The following is a 14,149-nucleotide window of genomic DNA, read 5'->3' on the forward strand; positions in this document are numbered from 1 at the left end:
TTATCATCACTCACTCTACTCACCGAACTATGTTCCTTTGAGAATTCAACCAGTACCACCTCTATTTCGAAAAATTCCTACTGCCTAGGGTTCCCAAGCCTCTGGTCTTGAAAATGAAACTGGACCTAGATCTGGTCTCTGGATTCTGTAGTAGAGAGGGGAAACACCATCTGTCAGCGGAAGCTGAACACAAGGTTACCCTCAGAAGGATGTGATGCAAGCCGGCACTTCAGCCAGGAGGGTGAGAAGGCAAAGGAAAACAGAAGTAGAAGAGAGGCGTGGACCACTTCTCCTTCCAGAGCAGAATCCACGGAACGTGGGGTCAGAGTACATTCAACAGGGAGCTGAGTACTGATCATGCCCAGAATTCCTGTTGGACTCCAAATGGGAGGGTAATTCCACCATGGAGCAGCCAGATATGACAGGGTACCAGAAGGAAGGCTTCAGTAGGCAGAGAAGGATAGAGTGAATCATCTAAGTCTCTCTGGAAGGAATCCAGAAGTTTCTGCCAAAGTTCACAGGAACATGGAAGATGCTGAAGAGAGAATCAGAAACTTGCCCTGGAACAGCAATGGCAAGGAGGCATGAGGGAAGTTCCCCTACCACGTCAGAGACCGCCTACCAGCATGGCGTGGGCAGGTAGACAAAGGCATGGGGAAATCACAGCATCCTTCTCTCAAAAGTCCCTCCATTCTAAGGAAAATATCTCCTCCAACAGGTGTGCATATATTTTTGGCATAAGTGGCACTGTTATCTCTATTACATAATCAATCATTTAACACATGCTAACAAAATTAGAAGGTGGTTTAACTACAATTGTAAAATACATACTAATAAAATGAAATTGTATATGCTGCACAATTTTCAGTATCCAGATTATATTTCTAGCAAAGTGAGTGAGATTTATTAACAGTGACAGTGGACAAAACTTAATGTCCCATAAAAATGTTAACAGTATCAGGTTAGGTTTCCACAGAACACTAAAATAACCTATTATAACAGAAAATTAAAATAAGGGAAATAACTTAAGAGGCTCACTAATGGTAGGTGGTGTTGAGGTTCATGCTGACGGGTCTATCCATACATGACTAAACTTTCCAGTGCTTTGAAACTTTCTAAGTATTATGTTCATTAGTATACCAAGATAAAAGCACACCCACATATCTACCATTATAAAAGAACTAAAAAAACAAAGTGTTTCAAAAATTAGTATTTGACTCAACTCCACCCTTCCTTCCTCTAATTGAATAAACAGAGCCCTCAAAACAGAAGACAGACATGTTTCTTAACATTGCTGATAGACAAAGAAAACACATTATTATTTTAAAGGTGAGTATCAATTGAGAGTGAATTCCAATCTACTGAGAATTAAACCATAGTACTCAAACATGAGGTGAACAGACAAGTGTTCTTTTTAAATTGAGCCACGGCTGAGATGCCAGTTGGACCTTCTTCAATGTAAGTTGCCCTGTGGATAAATCATTCCATCACCTAATAGATGACAGTAGTTATTGTTTAATGAATGCCTACTCTATTCCAACTGCAGGCAAACCCCGTTAAGGGTTATAAGTCCTATGTCATTCATAGGATCCCTGTGAGGCAGATACAAAGATCATCTCCATTTTGCAAATGAAACTGAGAGCAGGAACAGATGACCCACTGTTGTGATACCATCCTAGTAGGTGGTGGAGCTGGGCTCCTAATCCATTCAGTTCAATCTTTATACATGGCATTTGACAACATTCAGTACATATTGCTTAAAAAAATAATTATCAATAAAATAAACAGACTGAAAATTCTGAACAACTTCAAACCTACTAGCAAATCACAAGTATCCTTACTGTACTTCAGAGTAAAGATAAGACACCCTGGTACCTATTCTTTGCAAATAGGGGAGAAAAAGAAGAGATGACAAGTATAACTACTCAAAAGGGGAAAACATTCTATGAGCATGCCAAGGAGAACATAGTAACTTTTTTCCAATCACGACAAAGAATCTTCTATAACTGAACCTCTAGCTGAGTCCATTTTCCCATATTCTTTGTCATTGCACCATGATTCCACAATTATGCAATTAAGAAAGTTAAGCAAATTACCCAAGATACCATAAGAAGTAAAATATCAAGTTCTGAGAAGTTTTGGGACAAAATAAATGATGAATGAAATTTAAATAATAAATAAATTTCATATACATCATTCCCTATCTTAGCAATATGTAGGGGAAAATCTACACAATGCTCAGGAATGAATATGATAAGGAATGTTCTGGTATTGTATATAGAAAAACAATAAAACAAGATTAAAAAGACAAAGGATAATTAAATAATTTGAGAAGCAAACTTGATTCCTGAAAGAAATGCTGTATATTATGAATCTATTTATTTCAAATTATTTCATAAGAAATGTAATTGGAATCTAAATTGACATAAAAGAGTTGACATAGAAAGTGGAATTAAAACTGTGATCCTTAAGGAAAAATCTACTGCTGAATGTAATTTTTAAATAGAAAAAGAATAAGAAGGAGCTAGAAAGAATAGATGTTAAATATACCAAAAAATAAAAATCTTGGTTTATCAATACAAGGGTATTAATGAGTGACTCAGCAAAACATTATAACTCTGAATTTGAAACAAAAAAAATAAAAAAAAATAGATTAGCTCTCTAAGAGAAAACTTATATTATTTTTCCATAGTCTATGACAAATAAATTCTGACTTAAAAAAAAAATAAAAACATCCAGGAAAAAGCAAATAGATTTTTTTCTGGTATCTGAATAGTAATATAGTGTTTATTTAAAATTCAACAAAGGAAAAGTAATAGGTTTAGCAAAATTAAAAAAAAATTGATAAGTTAATATATAATGAAAAGATAAGATAAATTGATTTTAAAAAGTAAAAAATATGTTAAATATATGGGCTCCTTAAAATATTAAAGGATAATAAAATTTAATATGAAGAATGAAAATACCTCTAAATATAAAGAAGTTTAATAGATAATTGCAAGGTGTGAAACAGCAAATGAACACTTTATAGAATCAAACTTTTATAGTATTAGGAACAGTGTCATCTTTCACTTTACAAATGTGTGAAAACAATTACCAATTTGCATTTTGCTATATTTTTTCTTTAAAGGTAGTATAATCACATGACTTAAGAAAGCAATATGAGAAGGTATTTATTTAAATTTCAGTTCCTGTTCTGTCGACTCCATCCTCCCTTCACTGGGTCTCTCTAGGTAACCATTCCTGTTACTTCCTGTGCTTCCTCCAAAAGTACTTTACAAAATGAAAGCAAATCTAGAAAGAGACATTTATATTCCTTCACTTCCTAAGCAAAATTAAATAACAGCGAGCATTTTATGTCAAGTTGAATATCTCTCTTTTCTTTTTTTGGTACAGGGGATTGAATCCAGAGGCACTTTACCACTGAGCCACATAACCAGACCTTTTTTATATTTCATTTAGACATAAGGTCTCAATTAGTTGCTGAGGCTGGCTTTGAACTCATGATCTTCCTGCCTCCGCCTCCAGAGCTGCTGGGATTACAGATGTGCTCCATGCCTGGCTTAAATATATCTTTATAAGTTGAAATGCAATTTATTTCTTTTTATACAGAACGTCCTTGGTGTTCTTTCCCTATGGCTCTATTGCTATGCACTCCCCACAATCCCACCCAACTGTTTCTAAAAGTTTTTGTTACACCAGAAAGAAAACACCTGGTAATGTTTCTCCCCATTTAGTCATTTTGAATTTTTCTCCAGTTAATCATGTTTATTTTGAATTTTTCCATACTGGTTCTCCAACTCCCAACCAAAAGACTTTTTTTAATGAGTCAGATTCATTTATTGATCAGGCCCTATCCTAGATCCTAAAATTGAGTAATGGTTAAAAGTGTTTGGGTAGATTCTTTGGGAATTTCTAAATATTTAGTCATCAAAACATTTTCCTTCCACCTGTCTGTTTAAAACTCATTTTTTTTCTTGTATGCTTTGTTGGTAATCTGGTACAGCATCACCAGTACGGTTGTACATCTTTATCTCATTTGGCATTTTAGCAAGGATGGCAGCTACACCTCTAGTATTTTGCCATAAATTATGATCCTATCTTTGCACTGAGATTGTGTGTGTATGTGTGTGCATGTGCGCACACCTGTGTGTGTGTGTGTGTGTGTGTGTGGTAGCAAGTGTTTACATGCAGGTGTATGTAAGCATTTTGTCACGGTCATAAAATCTTTAATTCTTACTTTATTGAGTTGCCCTTATTTGTTTAAACATCAAAATAAACCCACAATGATTGCTGAATTTGCTCAACTGAATATTTAGCATATATAGAGATTAACTTGTGTTTTTTTCTTAGATCCATTAATATGATTAATTAATTTAACAGTTAACAATCTTTCATCCCTAAAATGAACCCTACTTTGCCATTATATATTACTCCTTCAATGAGCTCCTAAATTATTTCTGCTAATAATTTACTGATGAGATTAAGCTTAAGTATCAAAGGCATACTCACTTCATGAAAATAATTTGAAGTTTGTATTTTTTGAGAAGGCTTTAAATCACTCTGCAATTATTTCTCATTAAAATAACCACTAGATAGAATGCAATTTTGAAGAATGTATGTTGTAATATCTCAGTAAAAACTAATGTTTGGCCTGGCATGGTGGCACATGCCTGTAATCCCAGCAGCTTTGGAGACTGAGGCAGGAGGACCTCGAATTCAAAGCCAACCTCAGCAAAAGCAAGGTGCTAAGCAACTCAGTAAGACCCTGTCTTTAAATAAAATACAAAATAGAGCTAGTGATGTGGCTCAGTGGTTGAGTGCCCTGAGTTCAATCCCCAGCACCCCTCAAAAAACAAAACAAAACAAAACAAAACAAGAAACAACAACAACAAAAACTGATGTCTGGTATGTAAACTAAACAAGATGCATGTTATAACATATGAGGTTATAGAGTATAATAGCAATTATTAAAAGATTAGTAGACATAAAGGAGAAATAAAAAAAGTTGATTAATCTAAATAAAGGCACAAAAGGAAAAAGCACCATAAAGGACTGAGAAAATGGTCAGATAAACACAACTAAACCAGGAATCATACAAATGAAAATGAACTAAACACTCTGTAAAATACTAAGATTGCCAAGTTGGACTAAAGACAATAACACGATCTATAGCTAGCTATGTGCTGTTTAAGAGACAGGCCTGTAACATAAAAACAAATGATGAACGTAAATGGCAAATAAACCAGGGTAGCTATATTTACCCCAAAGTAGACTTTAAGTCAAGTAGCTTATTAGAAAGATGAGGGTGCGGGAGCATTTCAAAGCAAGGAAGAGGCCGATCTCCCAGGGTGTTATGGTTTGGATCTTCTGTGTTGAAGACTGGCTTCCCAGCTCATGGTGCTATGCGGGGTGGGGAAACTTCAAGAGGTGCAGCCTAGTTGGAGGAAGTAAGTCACTGTGGCATGCCCTTCAGGAGAATATTGGGACTCCCTGCCCCTTCCTCCCTCTCTCTGTCTTTTTCACTGCCCACCTACCATGAAGGATGCATCTTGCTCCATCCTGGGCTCCACACCCCCATGATATTGTGCTTCGATGCAGCCCACAGCCAAGGGTAACAACCAGGGACTGAACCCTCTGAAACTGTGAGCCAAAATACAACTTTCCTCTTTTAAGTTGTTTATCTCAGATGTTGTGTCATAGTGATGCAAAGCTGACTGACACACAGGGGGATATCACAATCCAAAATCTAATTTCCTGAAATCATAGCTTTACATTTACTAAGTTAAAATTAATAGAACTAAAACAATTTCACCATCAGTGTGGGTGTTTTTAAAAAAAAAATCTTTAAAAAATGCACATAAAACAAACAGTAAAAGAAGAGTTTAATAAGGATAAAGCAGATCTGAAAAAGAATTAATAAACTTGATCTACCTGGTGTTGTATAGTACTTGACACCCAACATTGACAAAATTCACACTTTTTTCAAGTCCTCTTAGAACATTTGCCAAAATTAAGCATATGCTGGGCCATAAAGCAGGTTATTAAAAATTAAAAGGACTTAAATTCTGGCTGTGATATCAGTAAACACAAAAGATACCTAAGGAATGTTCAACAGCTGGAAAAATCAAGCAACATATTTTTAAATAATCTGTGTCCTGAAAGAAATTCCAATGAAAATCAGAAAAACAATAAAAGTATGACATCATCATTAGACACAGAAGCATTTCGGTAAGGAGTGCAATTCCAGGAAAGCGGGAGGAAGTAAAAATGGGGAAAATATCAGGATCTGAAGAAAAGCCCCTACCAGAAAGTGCTGCACAGCTGGCCATTTCTAAGAGCACAGAACGACACAGACACAGACTGCACCATAAGGAATCACTCCCAGGCAGAGGACAGGGGAAGGGTGTCCTGCTGACATCTCCATTTCCTTGGTCAGAGCCCAGACACACAGGCTGTCCTCTTGTGCACATTTCCATGACAGAAAGGAAACCCCAGACAAGACATACACACACTGGAGGCAGGTATCTGACTGCCTGTCAGGATGCGCACAGTGAAGTTCATTGGCACTTACAAAAGGGGTGTCATAAGTATCAATTCTGAGCTCCTCCAGAGTCATCACTGGAAGCTGCCACCACGGGCCACATCCCCTTCCCACCAATGCATTTCTCTCCTTTTCAAAAATGTGCTCTGTGAGCTCTCCCACTTACAGATGCAAAAACATCTTTCTCTTTTTCTCCCAGCAATGATTTCTGTTCAAGGTCAGTGCTCACAGAGCAGGTCCTTTGCTTTCTTGCAGTATTTATCTGTTGATGAGCACTGATATCAATGGGTTCCTTCCAAATTCCCATTCTTCCCTGGCACTCAGCAGGGTTTCCTGCACAAATTCTGCTGGCTTCAGTTGTTTTGCCTATAAATGACATATTTGGGGTTTTATGGTATTTCACTGTCTCTGGATTTTGCTATACGCTTAGTTTGTGAGTCTCCCCCTCAATCCAAATTCCCTGGTTTTCTGTAGGGTTCCTGAGATACTCACATGTGGCATGAACTATTATCCTATTCCTTATGGAACCAAAAAGGATGATTAAATGTTAGGATGGATGAGGAGACAGGCCACCAAGACTCACAGAGAGATGACAAAAGTGTAAATTTGCACAGGCTTTCTGGAATACGTGTTGAGCACCTTTAACTTATTTCTAAATTTGGACATCGTAATTCCCTTCTTTCAAGGTTAATTTTGGTCCACGGCTTGACTGAACGGAGGAGATGGTAGGCATAGGTAAAGCACACTTCTGGGTGTGACTATTAGGGTGTTTCTGGAGAAGACTGGCACGTGGATCAGTGAACTGAGTGGGAAAGACCCTCCCTGAATGCAGGAAGCACCATCCAATAGGCTGGAGGTCCAGGCAGAGCAAAGGGCAGAAGTGGCCACTAGAAAATGCTTGGCTTTCCCTTCCCAAGCAGGTGGAGTCTTCTGCTGCTGCCACTAGCGGACATGGAACTCCACGTCCTTCAGCCTTTGAATGCACACTTGCACCAGGGGCTCTCTAGGTAGCTTTCAGGTCTTTGCACTAGCACTGGGGCTGCATCTTTGGTCTCTTCCTTTGTTCTGAGGCTTCTAATTCCTTAGACCCAGCAACTCCTACTTTCTTTGACTCTCCAGACTGAAGACCGCAGTTGAGGGACATTTTGGATTCCCTTGTCATATGAGACACTCTAATAAATCCCCTTGTATAATTATGAATTCTATTGCTTTTGTTTCTCTGGAGAACTCTAATATACCCTGCTAAGAAACTTTCCTGATAAAATTGTCAGAATTATGGACAAAGATCTATCCAAGTATACATTATACAGTGTTGCTTTTAATAATTAAAATTAGGGAAATTAATGATGGTTTCTGATACATTTTAACTTGGATTATTATATATGCATTGAAATAATATTTACTTATGTAATGCCAAGGAGAAATGTTACAATGTTCTGTTAAACAAGCAAAGACACAATCTTTGTATCTTTTTTTTATATTGTTGAAAAATAACACTGGAAAGAATAATGTAATCAGTTATTCCTTAGTAATTACATAAGTGGTGAAATTTTTTCACTGTATACATTTCTGTGGTTTTTACTTTACTATAATGAGCATGTATTACTTTGATAATCAAAAAAGTAGTAAGAAATACTGTTAAGTTTTAAACAAATTGAGTTAAAGACATGTTTGATGGCTTCCCAACCCTGTAGACTATAGTTGTAGGTAAAATAAATAAAGAGGGCTTTGGTGAAAGCATGTAGATATTAGATCCTTATGAACTTACCATATATTCCAAATTCTTATTTATAAGTACATTTGTTCTCAGAATTAACTCACCATATACCCAAATTCTGATGCATAAGTACATTTATTCTCAGAATGTAAAAAAAAAAAAAGTAAAGATCATGATAAACACTGCAGGTGAAATTCAGTTATACAAACGTCATTTCAGCCAAGGTTTCTTTATTATGAAGCCTACTATGCTAAATTGATTTTCCAAAATAAGAGCTGCTTTGGAGAGGAAATCCTGTACCAATTGTGCTTTACAGGGTCCTAGTTACAGTAATATCAAGGGTCACTAAGGAATAAATGGCACTTGATTGCCTGCTTTATAGTATGCAAATTGAGATATTTGAGGTCTCTCTACCTACCCTAAATTTTCAGTCCTCACTCATATTAGACAGGAATACTAATCACTAGTCACCCCAAGTGACCAATCAAAAGGCCTCTCTTTGTTAGAATACCAACAAAGGAAGCTGAAGGAAAAACTGAGGAATCAGAATTCATCAAAAAGAAAAAAACCAGAAAGCATATGAGGCTTTTTTCTTACAACTTCAAACACTTATTTATTACTGAGATAATAAGGGAGGAGGTTCCTCTTGGAATTTCTTGCATTTTCAACCATGATCTCATTTAAAAAAAAAAAAACTCTCCTGTCCCCAAATTTATCAAAATGGAATTTTTTAAATTAATGACTAGTTGCTTCCATCAATATCTCATAGTGACAAGATAATTCAAAGCTACATTGCTAGTGCTTAAAAAGTCCCAAGTTCTATACCCCAATGATCAAAATGTCCTGTACTTTCTTAGAACCCTCAGTGCAGACACCCTAATAAGCGTGTATCCAAAAGACCACCAGTAAATTGGTCCTTGAGTTCAGGGGAATTCTTACCAAAATTCCTACTAAACAGTAGTTTCAAGGAAGCCTAATGAAGTTAAGGGGAAATTGTTAGTTTATAGGTAATTACTGCCAAAGGATATGTTTTTCACACTTTTTGTTTCACTTTTTATGTTCTTATTTTCTGGCACCAAAAAATGACTAAGCAAAAGAGGAACTACCTTTTTCTCATTAGCATTTATGTAAGGAGTTTCAGTTTATGTAAACCCCCTTTCCTTTTGCATTATGTACGCAATGCAAAATTTTATTTTGAGGAATTACACAGAAATTATAACAAAATGTAAGAGGAACAGGGAGGAATGAAGGGAAAGGGATACTACTGGGATCTGAATGAGAACAAAGTATGTTCATGCATTTATAATTATGTCACAATGAAACCTAATATTATGTTCAACTAAGAGGAACCAATAAAAAATTTTAAAAAGAGATATGTATAGGTTTACCAATAAGAATCCAGGTGCTTGAATTTTCATTTCTGTGGCTTTATTTTGTTGAGTTCTTGAGACTGAATTTGATCTTATATTATCTTTATATATTTTTCAAAAATTTCAATTAGTCATTAAACAATTTCATCAATATCAGATACTTTCCTTAAAGTAGTAAACTAAGAAGTTGGAAAATGGAATTATATTATTATGTAATTTGAAGCACCCATTTATTCAAAAGAAAAGTAGTAAAGTAGCAGAATGTGAGCTGCAGAATCTCATCATCTTATGTTCCCAGGATTGGCAAAGTGCAATCTATAGCTCAAATCTCATCCTGTTATGGTTCAAATATGAGGTATCCCCAAAAAATCTCATGTGTGAGATGATGAAAAAAATTCAGAGGTAAAATGATTAGGTTATGAGAGCTTTTACCTAATCAGTGAATTAATCCACTCATATGGATTAACTGGGTGGTAACTGTGGGCAGGTAGGTTGTAGCTAGAGGAAGTAGATCACTGAGAGCATGTCTTTGGGGTTTATTTCTTTGTCCTTGGTCAGTGGAGCTCTCTCTGCTTCCTGGCTGCTATGTCCTGAGCTGCTTAACTCTGCCACACACTTCCACCATGATGTTCTGCCTCACCTTAGAGCCAGAGCTAAGGAATTGGCCAACCATAGACTGAACCCCTGAATATGAGCTCAAATGAACTTTTCTTCTCTAAATTTTTTTTATCATTTTTTTTTGAGTTGAGAAGCTTACTAAAATGCACCCACTACCTGTGCTTTTAAATAAAGTTCTGTTGGGACTGAACAGACACATCCATGTCTATGGCTGCTTTCCATCGATAGAGGAGAGTGGACTAGTTGTGACTGACCATTTAGATTAGAAAGCTTAGAACATTCCCTATCTGAGTAATTGCAAGAAAAAAAAAATGTCTACTTTTCTTATGTGCAGTCTTCTCCATCCACAGGAAATGCTTTAAACAGTCTATGAAAATTGGCATTTTCTTTTTCATCCAAGGTGCTCAGTTTACAAAAATTCTGATTTATGTATGACATTACCAGGTTTGCCCCCACTCTACTTTTTATTAAGTACATAAAAGTGTTTATATTGCATAATATGGTTTTTAAACTTTGCTTACATGACCTCCTGTAGCCTGGCTGTCTGCTGGCATGGACTTCTGTACTCCGAGGGACATCACTAACATGGAACAGAATGAGACATTGCTTCACAGAGCCAGATGGCCACACGTCGGGATGGATTCTATAAAAGTCAAAGGTGAGAATAAAAAGATTAAAAATTAGGTATTGAATCCTCTTCTCCTCAGGTTAATGGTTTACTATGTTCCTGATTATGCTATAAAAGACGTGAAGTCTTGCATGGAGAAGGCTTCAAAAGTTAAGCCTGAATTTTCTGGGTGAATCTTTCATGAAGTCTTGAGAGTGTCCCATAATTTAACTCAAGCTAATGTTGATTAGAAAGTATAATGCTTCCCAGAGTTTTCTAGCAAAATGTTCTTCATTCTACCACAAAATGGCATAAGGAAAATGTCAAAGATATATGTCGGCTTCCTGTTATGTTACTGTCTAAGGAAGATATTGAATATAGTTTTGAACATCTATTCTAACAATGAAATATAAATCTCCATTCATATATTTAATATTAAAACACTATTATGTATGATATCATTTTTCAAAGTACATTTGATTTAAGGGGTTTAAATATGCTAACGGATTGTACTATTAGAAAACCTTAAAATAGTACGCCTCCTATTTTTACAAATGGTATTTCAACTTATTCCACTTTAAAAAAAGTAAAGCAGTATAACTTCTATTTTATAAAGTAAATTAAGAAACAGCCAAATTTCAGTATGGCCGATGGTATAAAGAATATTTACAATAAGAGTAATAATTAATTTTAAACAATCTTAGTTCTGATCACTACTGAGGTAGCAAACGTTTAATATAATTGCAAATCCAAATTTAGCCCTTCTTTATGCCTACCTGAAAGCCAGAATTCTTCCAAATTATTCATTTAAAGAAACATTTATGCAAAACTTCCTATATCTAAGGATCTTTGCTTGGTGCTCTAATAATGGGTTTTAATCCTTAAGAAGCTCACCAACTAGTGGAGAAAAACCAGAAAACAACAGAAAAAAAAATGCTCTGAATGTTTCGAAAGGGGAATGAAGAAAGTCTCATGCAAAGTCAATGTGTGAGGCCATGGATCCCATGGAGATGAGGAAGATGAGGAACTGGGAAAGATTTCAGTGAACATGAGACATTGGAGGTGGCCTGAGCGAGCAGTTTTAGTAGCAAAGGAATGCTGCCTGCACTGGCTCAGAATTCCTGGAGGAGGAACAGGATTTCAGTAAGATTTGGCATGAGATTTTATTCTTGTCCTAGAATTGGTGGCTAGAACTCAATGTTAAGGACAAATAAACATCAAGTTATACAAAGTTATAAAGAGAGTTCTGGGTCCAGACATCTGCTCCAAGGCTAATTCAGAGGTGGGAAAACATCTCCTACATACTACTAACCCCCACCATCAACCCACTCCGAGACTTTATCTCTGATCCACATAGAGAAAACTAAAATACCAGGAAAGTATGGCCGAGGTAATGACTGGAGTCACCATTCAAGGACATGATGGGAATGGGTGGTTTATACAAGCAACAGGAATTTGTTTCTCAGTCTATGACAGTTTTTTCTTTTTTTTAAAAAAAAAAAAAAGAAAAAAACTGTCATAGACTGAAATGTGACTACATGCCTCCACCAAAATTCATATTCTGAAGTGATAACCCCAACTTGATAGTATTTGTGATGGAATCTTGTGGAAATAATGAGGCTGAGATGAGGTCAGAAGAGTGGGCCCTTAGGGATTAGTGCTTTTATGAGAAGAGACACCAAAAGGCTAGTTTGCGGCTGCTTCTCTTTCCTCTCCTCCCCTCTCCTCCTCCTCTTCCACCTCCTCTCCCTCTTCCTTCTCCTCCTCCTTTCTCCCTCTTCCCCTCCTCCTCCTCCTCCTCCTCCTCTACTGTCTCTTTCTCTGTCTCTGATGTGAAGACATAGAAAGAAGGCAGCCATCTGAAAGCTGGAAAGGGAGCCCTCACCAGAAACCAAATCAGCTGGCATCTTATTGCTGGACTTCCCAGTATCCAGAACTGAGAAACAAATTCCTGTTGCTTGTATAAACCATCCATTCTGTAGTAATTTGTCACGGGAGCCCCAGCTAATACAAACTGGCATTTCACCCCCTAGTTGGACATCACATCAGCTCAGGACGAGATCAATAGGAAGACCCAACTCTCTCAAAGGGATACTTTTCTACTTTTCTGTTCATTTCAAACAGCCAAAGCAGCTTGAGGGTGGTAGGAATTGGGTATCATTGTGTCTGGTTGATCAACTGATATCCATCATGTCCCTTCCCTATACCCAGGTACTGTAGCCAGATGGCCAGTCTAGCCAGGGTGACAGCAACAGCCAGGACGACATCAGGCTGGATGGGGACCACTGCTGTCATCTTGGCAGTCCCATGTTCCGCTGAGTAGTGGTCACTCTTGCTGCCACTCCTGCAGCTCCACTGGGAACCTCGGCTGGTGCTACAGGGCCAACACTTGTGCAGTTGCCACAGACATCACTGATTCCATCGCTGCTCCTGCAGCTGTCATAAAGGTCGCTGATGAGACTGCCATTGCTTCAGTGGTCCAGTTGGGCTGTCTCCATGAACCTGTTCCAAAAGCCCTGTTCTAGCCACCACTGCTTTTGTGATTGCCATTACAACTGCCCATGGCAATCGCAATCGCAATCGCTGTCAAATACCTTCACTTTTGCCAGGAATGCTCTAGATGCCTCTGCCCTGTACTGCTCTGGACGCCTCCACCCACACTGCAGTCAATTGCATTATCTCCACTCCAATCTGAAGAGCACCCATGCAGGGAACAGCAGTACAGAAAGTCTGCCATTAGCAGACATATGATAACACAGCTAGCCTTGTTGCCAACCAGCTGAGATTTCTTTTGCTCAATTCATTCAAAAAGATGAAGCGCAGCTACCTTCGTGTTAGTATCTCTGAGCTTTAAGTGCCGCAGCTCTCCGTCTCCTGTTAGCAGCTCTCCCACTTGCCTTCAGAAGTCAGAGGCTCTTGGCGATTCTTTGGAACTGCTCAGCAGATCTCTGCTGCTCGGTGCTCTTAGCACTAGCAGCCCTTCATGTTGCCAGCTCTTAATGCAACCATCTCAGCCTGTTCAGCTCAAGATAGAAGGAATGAAGAGGCAAAACAAAACCATCCCCAACAGGGTTTTATTTTTTTTAGGGTTGGGGGGTGGGGTTCATGCTGCAACATAAGGGAGACCAGTGTATGGGATAAATATTTCCCAGACTGATGCAGTGATGCGAAGACACTGTTTATATAGACAAAAGGGGCAGGCACACAGTCATCTCTCTGCTGACTGCAGTCTGATTACTCAATTATTACCAATATGAGATAATATTCCTAGGAAGACCACGGGCCAGCTACTT

General features: G+C 37.6%; 1 protein-coding gene across 3 annotated transcripts in view; it reads right to left on the bottom strand.

Moving 5' to 3' along the window:
* Positions 1-14,149, bottom strand: part of IL15 (interleukin 15) — a 78,051-nt gene that overhangs the window by 44,468 nt on the left and 19,434 nt on the right. For all 3 annotated transcript variants that reach the window (XM_081304649.1, XM_081304650.1, XM_081304648.1), the window contains one exon: positions 10,771-10,892. The gene's annotated coding sequence lies outside the window, so the exon portion shown is untranslated. The remainder of the gene's footprint in view (positions 1-10,770; positions 10,893-14,149) is intronic.

The sequence above is a fragment of the Spermophilus citellus genome (genome assembly GCF_964194105.1).
Source record: "Spermophilus citellus genome assembly, chromosome: 8".
In the NCBI taxonomy this organism is placed as follows: domain Eukaryota; kingdom Metazoa; phylum Chordata; class Mammalia; order Rodentia; family Sciuridae; genus Spermophilus; species Spermophilus citellus.